The sequence below is a fragment of the Dromiciops gliroides genome, chromosome 3 (genome assembly GCF_019393635.1).
Source record: "Dromiciops gliroides isolate mDroGli1 chromosome 3, mDroGli1.pri, whole genome shotgun sequence".
Taxonomy (NCBI): Eukaryota; Metazoa; Chordata; class Mammalia; order Microbiotheria; family Microbiotheriidae; genus Dromiciops; species Dromiciops gliroides.
In genome coordinates this window covers 230,047,380-230,061,031 of record NC_057863.1, presented here as the reverse complement: position 1 = coordinate 230,061,031, position 13,652 = coordinate 230,047,380, and positions in this window count along the sequence as shown.

Genomic DNA, 13,652 nt, shown 5'->3' with positions numbered 1-13,652 from the left:
TCATTGCACCACTGAAAAAAATATTCTTGATTATTCAACAAACAAAGTCTACTGGAATCAAAGAATTATTACAAAATAGTAACTCACAGTAATGCTAATTCCTTAACATTTAGGAATAACATTTTTAGTACATATTTCAATATCAAACTGCCAATCTTCATGGAATTAAAGACTCAAAAATAAAGCCCTAGTGGAAGAAATGAAAACCAGTAGATAAAAGGAAGTAGATATCACCTCTAACCTAATTCATCATAAAGAATTTGGCCACTTTCTGTCCACAGAAACTCATGAAACATTCTACCAAGACAAGGAAAAATAGTAAGCTTATTAAAGGGAATTAGACAGGGGCTAAATCCTGACTGACAATCCTGACATTAGACAAATAGAAAATTATATTGAAAAAAAAATGTTCTTTCATTCTTGGTCATCTGTTGCTTTTATTTTTTTAAGTTTAAATTGGATCATTATGTTTAGTTTCTCTTTCAGATCACAGTTCATTGAACTTTTGCATTAGTTTTAAATGAATAAAACAGTGTCAAGTCATCGTAAAGTCACTTAACCCTCATTTCCCTACTAGATGTAGATATTGATATAGATAATATATGATATAGATTCTATAGATATAGATATATGGGGGTGGATCAAAAATGGCAGAAGAAAGGCAGTGACTTGCCTGAGCTTTCCCCAAGATCCCTCCAAATACCTTCAAATAATGGCATAAGAAAATTCCTGAAACAGCAGAACCCATAAAAAGACATGGCGAAAGAATTTTCCAGCCAAAGACAACTTAGAAAGTCAGCAAGAAATGTGTCTTTTATTAGAGAGAGAGTAGAACACAGCTTAGAGGTACAAAAAGGGAATGTAGAAAGGAATTCCTAGAAAAGCCAAACTGACCAAATGCAAAAGGAGGTACAAAAGCTCTCTGAAGAAAATAACACCTTAAAAGTGAGGATTGAGCAAACGGAAGCTAATGGCTTTATTAGAAATTAAGAAACAATAAAGCAAAACCAAAAGCATGAAAAATAGAAGGCAATGTGAAATATTTCATTGGAAAAACAACTGACCTGGAAAATTGATCCAGGAGAGATAATTTGAAAATTATTGGACTACCCGAAATCCATGATCTGAAAAAGAGGCTAGTCATCATCTTCCAAGAAATTGTCAGGGAAAATTGCCCTTTTATTCTAGAACCAGAAGGTAAAATGGAAATCAAAAGAATCCACTCCCCAGTTCCTGAAACAGATCCCAAAATAAAAACCTCAGAACTCTCATGTCATGGAGAAAATATTGCAAGCAGCCAGAGAGAAACAATTCAAGTATGGTGGAGCCACAGTTAGGTCAACAGCATGAAAAGTCAAATTGGCCAAATGGAAAAGGAGGTACAAAAGCTCTCTGACAAAAATAATTTCCTAAAAATTAGGATTGAACAAATGGAAGCTAGTGACTTTATGAGAAACCAAGGCACAATAAAACAAATCCAAATGAATAAAAAAATATAAGGCAATGTGAAATATCTTCTGTGAAAAACTAATGACCTTAAAAAAGGTCCAGAAGAGATAATTTGAAAATTATTGGTCTACCTGAAAACCATTATCAAAGAAAGAGCTTAGACATCAGCTTTCAAGATATTCCCAGGGAAAATTGCCCTGATATTGTAGAAGCAGAAGATAAAATAGAAATTGAAAGAATCCACTGATCACCTCCAGAAAGGGATCCCAAAAGGAAAACTCCTAGGGATATTATAACCAAATTCCAGAGCTCTCAGGTCAAGGAGAAAATATTGCAAGCTGCCAAAAAGAAAGAATTCAAGTACTGTGGAGCCCCAGTCAGGATAGCACAAGATCTAGCAGCTTCTACATTAAAGAACTGGAGGGCATGGAATATGATATTCCAGAGGGCAAAGGAATTGGGATTACAACCAAGAATCACCTAGCCAGCAAAACTGATTATAATCTTTCAGAGGAAAAAATGGGACTTTAATGAAAAAGAGGACTTTCAGGTATTCATGATGAAAAGATCTGAACTGAATGGCAAATTTGATTTTCAAATACAAGACCCTAGAGAACCATAAAAAATTGATGTTGGGGGACATACCTGTGGTCGTTCAGTGAGTGACTGTCTTGTGTCTGAAGCTGGGTTTTGGCTCGGATCCACCTGGATGGATGGTGGATAGGTAGAGGGTAGATGCTTTGTCCACTGTGTAACCTAGCTGCCCCATGATGACATCTTTAGGGTTAAATTGAGGGGTGAGGGGAATTCACTGGGGGAAGGGGAAGGGCAGAGGTGAAATCCTACATGAAAGAAACAGGAAAAGGCTTATGGAGTAGGGGAAGAGATCAGGGAGGAGCAGGACAGTAAATGAATTTTACACTCATCTGAAAAGGCTCAAAGACCTTAAACTCATCAGAATTTCCTCAAGAAGGGATTAACAAACACACCTAACTGGGTGGAGTAATCTATTTATTCTGGGCAGTAAATGAGCCTAACACTCATCAGAATTGACTCAAAGACCTCAATATCATCAGAATTGTCTCAAGCAGAGAATAACATACACACTCAATTGGGTAGACTAATCTCTCTCACCCTGCAGGAAAATAGAAGGGAAAGGGGATAAAGAGAGAGGGGCAAAAGAAGGAAGGGCACATTGAGGGAGGGGACAGACAGAAGCAAATCTCTTTTGAAGAGGGATAGGATGAAAGAAGATGGATAATAGAATAACTATCATGGGGAAGGGAATAAAATGGAAGGGAAACAGTTATAAAGAGTAATCATGAAAAAGATAAAAGGGGGGAAAATTGTACAAAAATATAGCAACTCATTGTGGTGGCTAAAAATTGGGAATCAAGGGAATTTCCATCAATTGAGGAATGACAGAAGAAGTTGTTTTACATGATTGTGGTGGAATACTATAGGAAATGACAAGCAGGATGATCCCAGAAAAACCTGGAAAGACTCATGAACTGATGTAGAGTGAAGTGAGCAGAGCTGAGAGGATTTTGTGCATAGTGACAGCAGTGTTGTTCAATGAGCAAATTTGAATGACTTAAGTACTTGCAGCAATGCAATGATCCAAGACAATCTCAAGGTACTAATGATGAAGCTTACTATCCACCCCCATAGAACGAACTAATAAAAAGAGCACTTGTGGATTGCACATATGTAACCTGGTTGTGGTCTTGTGGAGGGGGGAGGAAAGGGAGGGAGGGAGGGACAAAAATTTGGAACTCTAAATCTTATGAAAATGAATGTTGAAAACTACCTTTACATGTAACTGGAAAAAATAAAATAAATGTTTATTGCTAAAAAAAAAAGAAGAAAAGAAAGAAAAGAAGAAAAGAAAGAAAAGAAGAAAAAGAAAGAACTGAAGATATCTGAATATAGAGTGAAGTTTATTTTTTTGTTAGTTCATCTTTCTAAAGTTTTTTTTGTCTGTTTCCTTTTGCAACCTGACTAATGTGGAAATGTTTTTGCATGACTGCACATGTATAATGTATTGAATTGCTTGAGTTCTTAAGGGGGTGTTAGGAGGGAGGGAGGAAGAAAATTTGGAACACAGAGTTTTAAAAATCAATGTGAAAATTTGTTTTTACATGTAACTTAGGGAAAATTCTAAACAAACAAATGAATGAATGATTGAATAAACAAAAAAAACAACCAAATAAATGAATGTAGTAGTAGTAGTAGTAGTAGGCCTCCATCAGTCGCAGACGACCATGGATCAGAGCCTTGAAGAGCCACAGGCCACAGTGTAGCTGTGCAGTCATATATGGAAGCCACAGCTCCTGAGTGACTTATAACCAGTAATTGCCGCATCTCGTGTTGTATCTACCCCATGAGGAGTAGCTGGAGTGTCCTCTCCAGGTTGCTGGCCTGGGTGTATCAATATGGAAAACAAGCTGTTGGCCATGCAGCAGGTTTTCCTTCTCTGTGACATTGGTGGATCCAAAGGAGAGGCGGAGCCAATACAGTTTGGTACCAGTTCTGCCACAGGAGTTGCCAGAGGGATGTGATGTCCAAGATCCACCTGCCTAAGGGACTTCGACTCCTGATTTTTCCTCAGGGTTAACTCCTGAAGCCTTTCCCATATATGGATATAGCCACAAGGCAGTGGAGGTTTAATATTAGCATTTCCTTCCCCTAGGCAGGTTGCCTGCCAAGGCTAACGAGCCCCACCTGCCTGAAGGAACTGGTTTTAAGGCACCAGTTACTCATCCTCACCTCTTCTCCTATTAGTGGAAACAGTTTCCCCATGAGAAGGCCATGAGATGGGCTTCGGTTGTCAGAGGCTATTTGAGACGCACGCTATCGGAGCATTTTATAGAGAGTGGGAGCTTATCCCCACTCCCACCCCAGCATGACAAACCTTTGGAACCAATAAATGAATGAATGAATGAATGAATAAAATTTTAAAAAATCAAATAAATAAATGGATGAATTGATGGATGAATAAATTATCAATTAAAAAAATGAATGTATGAATGCAGAAATAAGTAAATAAATAAACAGATGAATTAATTAATAAATATAAATAAATAAATGGGTGGCTAGATATAGATAGATAGATAGATAGATAGATAGATAGATAGATAGATAGATAGATAGTTGAGATTTAAAAAAAAAGATCCTTGGGCAAATCCCTTCATTTTAGAGATTGGGAATATGAAATGAAGGAAATAGTCATTTTCTAGATAAGTGGAAGATCCAAGATTTTTACCCATGTCCTCTAAATCTACACCCAGGTTTCTTTTTGCTATAATATACTCATAAGAGTGATGGATGGATGTATGGATGGTGGTGGGGGTGCTGTTGCTCCTAATGGTAAAAATAAGAATAACAGCAAACATTTATATAGTGTTAACTATATGGCAGGAATTGTGTTGTGTTTTACAAATATTATTTCATTCATGCCCAAAATAACCCTGGAACATCAGTGCTATTATTATCTATTTTGCAGTAGAGGAAACAATAGGAGACAATAGTTAAATGATTTGCATAAGTATACATGGCAAATATGATACTGATACCAAATTTGGACTTAAATCTTCCTTATTACAAGCTCAGCACTCTATTTACTATGGCACCTAGAAATATCACAATTCTAAAATCAGGTGGTTCTAATTCCTCAATTTTCTTAATCTATGTAATCATAGATTACATAGTATATTCTATATTTCTCTGTGGAGATATCTGTTAGAGACTTCTGATTATGTGTAATTCATGCTTGCAATCACAGTTTGTGGGATTAAGTGACACCATCTTATCCTATGGTGCATGATCCTTCCAGAATTGAGTTTCACTAAAATGATGACCCAAAATAGTGAAGCTGACATTGGTAGGTACAACACTGGCTTAATTTATCAAATGTCCCAGACATCCATAAACAAGAAACTTCCATGCTTTGGAATATCTGAAATGTTGTACGCTGTTTTAAGAAGAAATATTATAAAACAAACAGAAATAAAATAAATCAATGAAAGGGGAATAAACAGAGGAAAGAAAGAAACAAAATATATTAGAGGGATAAAGAAGGTAAACTTCAATAAAATATTCATCAGACATTCATATTCATTTTTTAAAAACATGGAATTATACTTTTCAAAGATTCCTTTGTTTCAGAATTATAAGAATTAAGTTTTGTTATTATAGTCTGATAAATTCATGTAAAATTCAACTACTTCGTGATCTTGAGAAAATACACTTGACATTCCCAGATCTCAATGTCCTCATTTGTAAAGTAAGAGGCTTGGACTAAGTGATTTCTTTGATCCTTCTAGGTTTAAATTTCTATAATAAATAAGATAACTCATAGAATAGAACCAAATGTTGAAATATTATATATCTTTGCATTATAAATTTTCACCTTGAATATATATATATACGTATTTTTCATTACTTTTTTCTTTATTTCAGAACTAGTAATTACCATTCAAATCATAAACATGATACCAAAAATGAGACTGAGAGTCTCAGGGGCAGAGCCAAGATGGCGGAGAGCAAGCTCCCTGAGCTCTCCTTCTGTTCCCTCAAAAAGAACACTAAATGAAGCCTCTGGACAGATTCTGAAACTGGAGAACCTGCAAAGAGACAGAGAGATACAGTCTTCCAACCAGAGATAATTTAGAAGACTTCAGGAAAAGGTCGGTCTGACTCGGGCAAAAGGGAGGCACAGCGCAGGGCAGCAGCCCAGCGCCGAGGGGGTCGGGGCAAGTCAGCAGGAGCTGCGGGCCACAGCCAAACAACTGAGTACCCTGGAACCTGGTTCAAAAATCTGGTGGCCAAGAAGGACAGTGGAAAAACTTACCTGCACCAGCCGAGAGGGCAAGTTGCCAGCTGTAGGGCCACGAACAGGATAGGCGCAACAAGGCACACAGACACACAGCACCTATACCCCTGCATAAGAAGCGCAAAACAGGGACCCTGGTGCCCCCAGAGCAGACTTGAACTTAAAAAATAAATAAATAAGCAGCAATAATGACTAAGAAGCAAAAAAAGAACCTTTTCCATAGAGAGCTTCTGTATCAATAAGGAAGAAGCCAATGCAAATTCAGATGAGGACAATACCCTTAAATTGCCTAAATTCCCTCACGAGGGAAGGTGAATTGGTCTCAAGAACAGAAGGCCTTCCTGGAAGAGCTCAAAAAGGATGTCAAAAATCAATTGAGAGAGGTAGAAGAAAAAATGGGGAGAGATATGAAAGCAAAACAAGAAAACTATGAAAAAAGAATCAGCAGCTTGGAAAAAGAAGCACAATGATTGACTGCAGAAAACAACGCCTTAAAAAATTCATTTGGGGGGCAGCTGGGTGGTGCAGTAGATAGATCACCAGCCCTGGAGTCAGGAGTACCTGAGTTCAAATCCAGCCTCAGACACTTAACACTATCTAGCTGTGTGACCCTGTGTAACCCCAATTGCCTCATTAAAAAAAAAAAAATTCATTTGGCCAAATGAAAAAAAGGTGCATAATCTCATTGAAGAAAACAATGCCTTAAAAAAAAATTCATCTGGCCAAATGGAAAAAAAAGGCGCATAATCTCACTGAAGAAAACAATGCCTTAAAAATTAAAATTGGACAGTTGGAAGATAAGGAATCCATGAGACACTGGGAATTAGTCAAGCAGAATCAAAAGAATGAAAAAATAGAAGAAAATGTGAAATACCTCGTTGGAAAGACAACTGATTTGGAAAACAGATCCAGGAGAGATAATTTGAGAATCTATTGGACTGCCTGAAAGCCATGACCAGAAAAAGAATCTAGACACCATATTCCAGGAAATTATTAAGGAGAACTGCCCTGATATCATAGAATCAGAGGATAAAATCATCATTGAAAGAATCCACCAATCACCTCCTGAAGGAGACCCAAAAAGGAAAACTCCAAGGAATATTGTAGCCAAATTCCAGAATTATCAGGTGAAGGAGAAAATACTCCAAGTAGCCAGAAAGAAGCAATTTAAATATCATGGAGCCACAGTCAGAATTGCTCAGGACCTGGCAGCTTCAACATTAAAGGCCTGCAAGGCTTGGAATATGATATTCCGGAAGGCAAAGGAGTTTGGATTGCTGCCAAGAATCTATTACCCAGCAAAAATATTCATTCTCTTTCAGGGGAAAAGATAGACATTTAATGAAATTGGGGACTTTCAATCATTCCTGATGAAAAGACCAGAACTGAATAGAAAATTCGATCTTAACATACAAGACTCAAGAGAAGTTTAAAAAGGTAAACAGAGGGGAAAAAAAAGGTTACTCAATTTGGTTAAACTGTTTATATCCCTACACAGGAAGATGATACTCAACTCTTAAGAACTCTAAATGTATTTGGGCAGAGAGAAGGAATTTACACAGAGGGTATAAATATAAATTGTCTTTGATGTGATGATACAAAGAAAACTAAGGGCTTAAAAAGGGAGTCTATGGGGAGGAAAAGAAAGGGGAGGTGGAATGGGGTGAATTATATCATATGAAGAGGTGAAAAAAAAAACTATTACAATAGAGGGAAAGAAAGGAGGGGGGAACATGGTTTCAACTCTATTCTCATTAGATTTGATTCAAAGAGGGAATAACATATACATTCATTGGGATAAAGAAACTTAGCTCATTCTTTAGGGAAGCAAAAGGGGAAGGGAAAGGGGGGACTGATAGAAGGGAGGACAAAAGCAAGGGAGAAAGGGTAAAGAAAAGAGAGGGGGTGATAAAAAGGGACGGCATATTGGGGGAGGCAGGGGTAAGAAGTAAAACATCGGTGAGGAGGAATAGGATGAAAGAAGGGAGAAAAAGTACAAAGGGGGTAAATAGAATGGAGGGGAATAGACAGTCAGTAATAATAACTGTGAATGTGAATGGGATGAACTCTGCTATAAAACGGAAGTGAACTGCAGAGTGGATTAAAAACCAGAACCCTACAATATGCTGTTTACAAGAAACACATTTGAAGCAGAGAGATACACATAGAGTAAAGGTAAAAGGCTGGAGCAGAACTTATTATCCTTCAGCTAAAGTAAAAAAAGCAGGGGTAGCAATCCCCATCTCACACAAAGTGCAGGCAAAAATAGATCTCATTAAAAGAGCTAAGGAAGGAAATTACATCTTGCTAAAAGGTACTATAGATAATGAAGTAATATCAATATTAAATATGTATGCACCAAGTGGTATAGCATCCAAATGCTTAGAGGAGAAGTGAAATGAGTTACAAGAGGAATTAGACAGTAATACTATACTAGTGGGGGATCTGAATCTCCCCCTCTCAGAATTAGATAAATCTTGCCAAAAAATAAATAAGAAAGAAGTGAAAGAGGTGAATAGTTTACTAGAAAAGTTAGACATAATAGATGTCTGGAGAAAATTGAATGGGGATAGAAAGGAATATACCTTTTTCTCAGCAGTACATGGCACATTTTCAAAAATTGACCATGTATTAGGGCACAAAAACACCATAGTCAAAAGTAGAAAGCCAGAAATAGTAAATGCATCCTTCTCAGATCATGATGCAGGAAAAATTACATGTAAGAAAGAGCCAGGGAAAAGTATAATGAAAATCAATTGGAAACTAAATAATTTCATTCTAAAGAATGAATGGGCCAAACAACAAATCATAGAAACAATCAATAACTATATCCAAGAGAATGACAATAATGAGACAACATACCAAAATCTATGGGATGCAGGCAAAGAAGTACTTAGGGGAAAATTTATAGCTCTAAATGCTTACATGAATAAAAAAGAGAAAGAAGAGATTAATGAATTGGGCATGCAACTTAAAATGCTAGAAAAAGAACAAATTAGAAATCCCCAATTAGATACTAAACTAGAGATCCTGAAAATTAAAGGAGAAATTAATAAGAGTGGAAGTAAAAAAAAAAACTATAGAATTAATCAATAAAACTAAGAGTTGGTTTCATGAAAAAAATAATAAAATAGATAAAATATTGGTTAATTTGATTAAAAAAAAGAAAGAAGAAAACCAAATTACCAGTATCAAAAATGAAAAGGGTGATGTTACCACCAATAAAGTGGAAATTAAATCAATAATTAGGAATTATTTTGCCCAACTGTATGCCAATAATTTTGACAATCTAAATGAAATGGATGAATATTTACGAAAATAGAAACTGCCCAGGTTAACTGAAGAGGAAATAAAATCCTTAAATAAACCCATATTAGAAAAAAGGAATTGAACAGGCCATTGATGAACTCCCTAATAAAAAATCCCCAGGGTCAGATGGGTTTATGGGTGAATTTTACCAAACTTTTAAAGAACAATTAATTACAATATTATACAAATTATTTGGAAAAATAGGTGAAGAAGGAGTTCTACCAAATTCGTTTTATGACACAAATATGGTGGTGATGCCAAAACCAGGCAAAGCAAAAACAGAGAAAGAAAATTATAGACCAATTTCCCTAATGAATATTGATGCTAAAATCTTAAATAAGATATTAGCAAGGAGATTACAGCAAGTGATCGCCAGGATAATACACTATGACCAGGTGGGATTTATACCAGGAATGCAGGGCTGGTTCAACATTAGGAAAACTATTAACATAATAAACCACATCAATAAGAAAACCAACCAAAATCATATGATTATCTCAATAGATGCAGAGAAAGCTTTTGACAAAATACAACACCCATTCCTAATAAAAACACTAGAGAGTTTAGGAATAGGTGGGACTTTCCTTAAGATAATAAACAGTATCCAACTAAAACCATCAGCAAGTATTATATGCAATGGAGATAAATTAGAGGCCTTCCTAATAAGATCAGGGGTGAAACAGGGATGTCCATTATCATCCCTATTATTTAATATTGTCCTAGAAATGTTGGCTTTAGCAATCAGAGAAGAGAAAGGAATTAAAGGAATTAGAACAGGCAAGGAGGAAACAAAACTATCACTCCTTAGAGATGATATGAAGGCATGCTTAAAGAATCCTAGCAAATCAACTCAAAATTTACTTGAAACAATTAATAACCTTAGCAAAGTAGCAGGATATAAAATAAATCCTCACAAATCATCAGCATTTCTATACATGACCAACAAAGTCCAGCAGGAAGAGATAGAAAGAGAAATTACATTTAAAGTAATGTTAGATAATATAAAATACTTGGGAGTCTACTTGCCAAGATAAACCCAGGAACACTATGAGCACAATTACCAAACACTCTTCACACAAATCAAATCAGATCTAAATAATTGGAAAGATATCAATTGCTCAGGGATAGGCAGAGCTAATACAGTAAAAATGACAATTCTACCTAAATTTACTTATTCAGTGCCATACCAATGAGACTACCTAAAAATTATTTTATGGAGCTAGAAAAAATAACAACAAAATTCATCTGGAAAAACAAAAAATCAAGAATATCCAGGGAAATAATGAAAAAAAATTCACAGGAAGGTGGGTTATTGGTACCAACCCCAGAGCTTTACTATAAAGTAGCAGTCATCAAAACTATCTGGTACTGGCTAAAAAATAGAGTGGTAGATCAATGCAATAGGCTAGGCACAGGAAATGCAGTAGTAAATCACACTAGTAATGTAGTGTTTGATAAACCCAAAGACTCCAGCTTCTGGGATAGGAACTCAGTATTTGACAAAAACTGCTGAGAAAACTGGAAGATAGTAGTATGGCAGAAATTAGGCATAGACCAACATCTTATACCTTATACTAAAATAAGGTCAAAATGGATACATGAGGGGGCAGCTAGATGGCACAGTGGTAATGCACTGGCCCTGGATTCAGGAGTACTTGAGTTCGATTCTGGCCTCAGACACTTGACACTTACTAGCTGTGTGACCCTGGGCAAGTCACTTAACCCTCATTGCCATGCCAAAAAAAAGAAAATGGATACATGATTTAGACATAAGAGATGATACCATAGGTAAATTAGGAGAGAAAGGAATAGTCTACCTATCAGATCTTTGGAAAGGAAAACAGTTTATTACCAAACGAGATATAGAGTATATTATAAAATGCAAAATGGATGATTTTGATTACATTAAATTAAAAATTTTTTGTACAAACAGAAGCAGTGCATCCAAAATTAGAAGGGAGGCAGAAAGCTGGGAAACAATTTTTGTGGCCAGTACTTCTGATAAAGGCCTCATCTCTAAAACATATAGGGAACTAAATCAAATTTCTAAGAATACAAGTCATTCCCCAATTGAAAAATGGTCAAAGGGTATGAACAGGCAGTTTTCTGATGAAGAAACCAAAGCTATCATTATCGTATTTATCATATTCCCATATGAAAAAATGCTCTAAATCTCTAATGATTAGAGAGCTGCAAATTAAAACAACTCTGAGGTACCACCTGACACCTATCAGATTAGTGAAAATGACACAAAAGGAAAATAATAAATATTGGAGAAGCTGTGGGAAAATTGGAACACTAATTCATTTTTGGTGGAGCTGTGAACTGATCCAACCATTCTGGAGAGCAATTTGGAATTATGCCCAAAGGGCAATAAAGCTGTGCATACCCTTTGACCCAGCAATACCACTTTTGGGTCTTTTTCCAAAAGAAATCATGGAAATGGGAAAGGGACCCACATGTACAAAAATATTTACAGCTTCTCTTTATGTGGTGGCAAGGAATTGGAAGTTGAGGGGATGCCCATCAATTGGGGAATGGCTGGACAAGTTGTGGCCTATGAATACAACGGAATACTTTTGTTCTGTAAGAAATGATGAGCAGGAGGAGTGCAGAGAAACCTGGAGGGTCTTGCGTGGGCTGATGATCAGAGTGAGATGAGCAGAACCAGAAGAACACTGTACACAGCATCATCAACATTGAGTGTTGATCTACTGTGATGAACTATATTCTTCTCACCAATGCAATGGTACAGAAGAGTTCTGGGGAACTCATGATAGAAGAGTTTCTCCAAATCCAAGGGAAAAAAAAAAAGAACTGTGGAGTATAGATGCTGAATGAACCATACTATTTCTTTTGTCTTTGGTGCTGTTGCTTTTTCTATTTTGAGGTTTTTCATCATTGCTCTGATTTTTCTCTTATAACATGACTAATGCAGAAATAGGATTAATGTTATTATGTGTATATGTTTATATATGTATGTATCTATATATGTATGTGTGTATATGTGTATATATATACATATATACATATACATATATACATATATATATATATATATATATATATATATATAACCTATATCAGATTACCTGCTGTCTAGGGGAGGGGGGAAGGGAGGGGAGGGAGGGAGAAAAATCTAAAATTGGAAAGCTTGTATGAACAAAAGTTGAGAGCTATCTTTACATGTAACGGGAAAAAAAATAAAATACTTTATTAATTAAAAAAAAAGACTGAGTCTCATAGTATCAATATCATTTGCAAGGCAGTAACAATAGGTAATGAGAAACCCCACAAAATAGTATTAGCTTTGCTTTTAAAAAATGGAAGTGAAATAAAACATATGGAATGATGTATTCAATACAATTTAAATTAGTTTTTCCTTTAAATTCTGTATTTACACTGATTTTGAGAGACATGACTATTTTTATCTTCCAAAAATGATGTTTGTATTTGTTTAGAGTGAATTTAAATAGTGAAATAAGACTCAACTTGTTATCTTCTCTGTTTTTTACCAAATTTAATATATAAGATGAGAAATTATTTTTCCCTCACAAATTTTGAAAAAAAAACCTTATAGAATAGGAAACTTCTCTTTCTTTGATCTTTTAATATATTTATGTTAATATTATAAAGTTTTCAAGAACAGAATTTAATATTTTTTCTGATCAGTCCTAGGAGGAAAGTATTTATTCATATGGCTTTTAATACTTAAAATTCCCATCCCAGTTCTCCATGTACATAAGTGTACACATACACAACATTATCTAGTCCTGGAATTCTTAATCTAGTGTCCATAGAGTCCATGTTTTCTATATTTCATTTATTCCCTGATCTTGGATGGAAAAACCATCAAACATGCATCCTAATTTTACTTATCCTTGGTTTCTTTTGTAATTTTATATATTTTATTGTATGAATTTAAAAAAAGTTTTCTGGAGGATCCCTTGATTTCACCAGACGGCCAAATGGAAACATAACATAAAAATGATAAAAATCCCAGTTCTACTCTAGACAATAGGACTGTGTCATTTAAATTATTGGGGGACTAGGCTGGGTT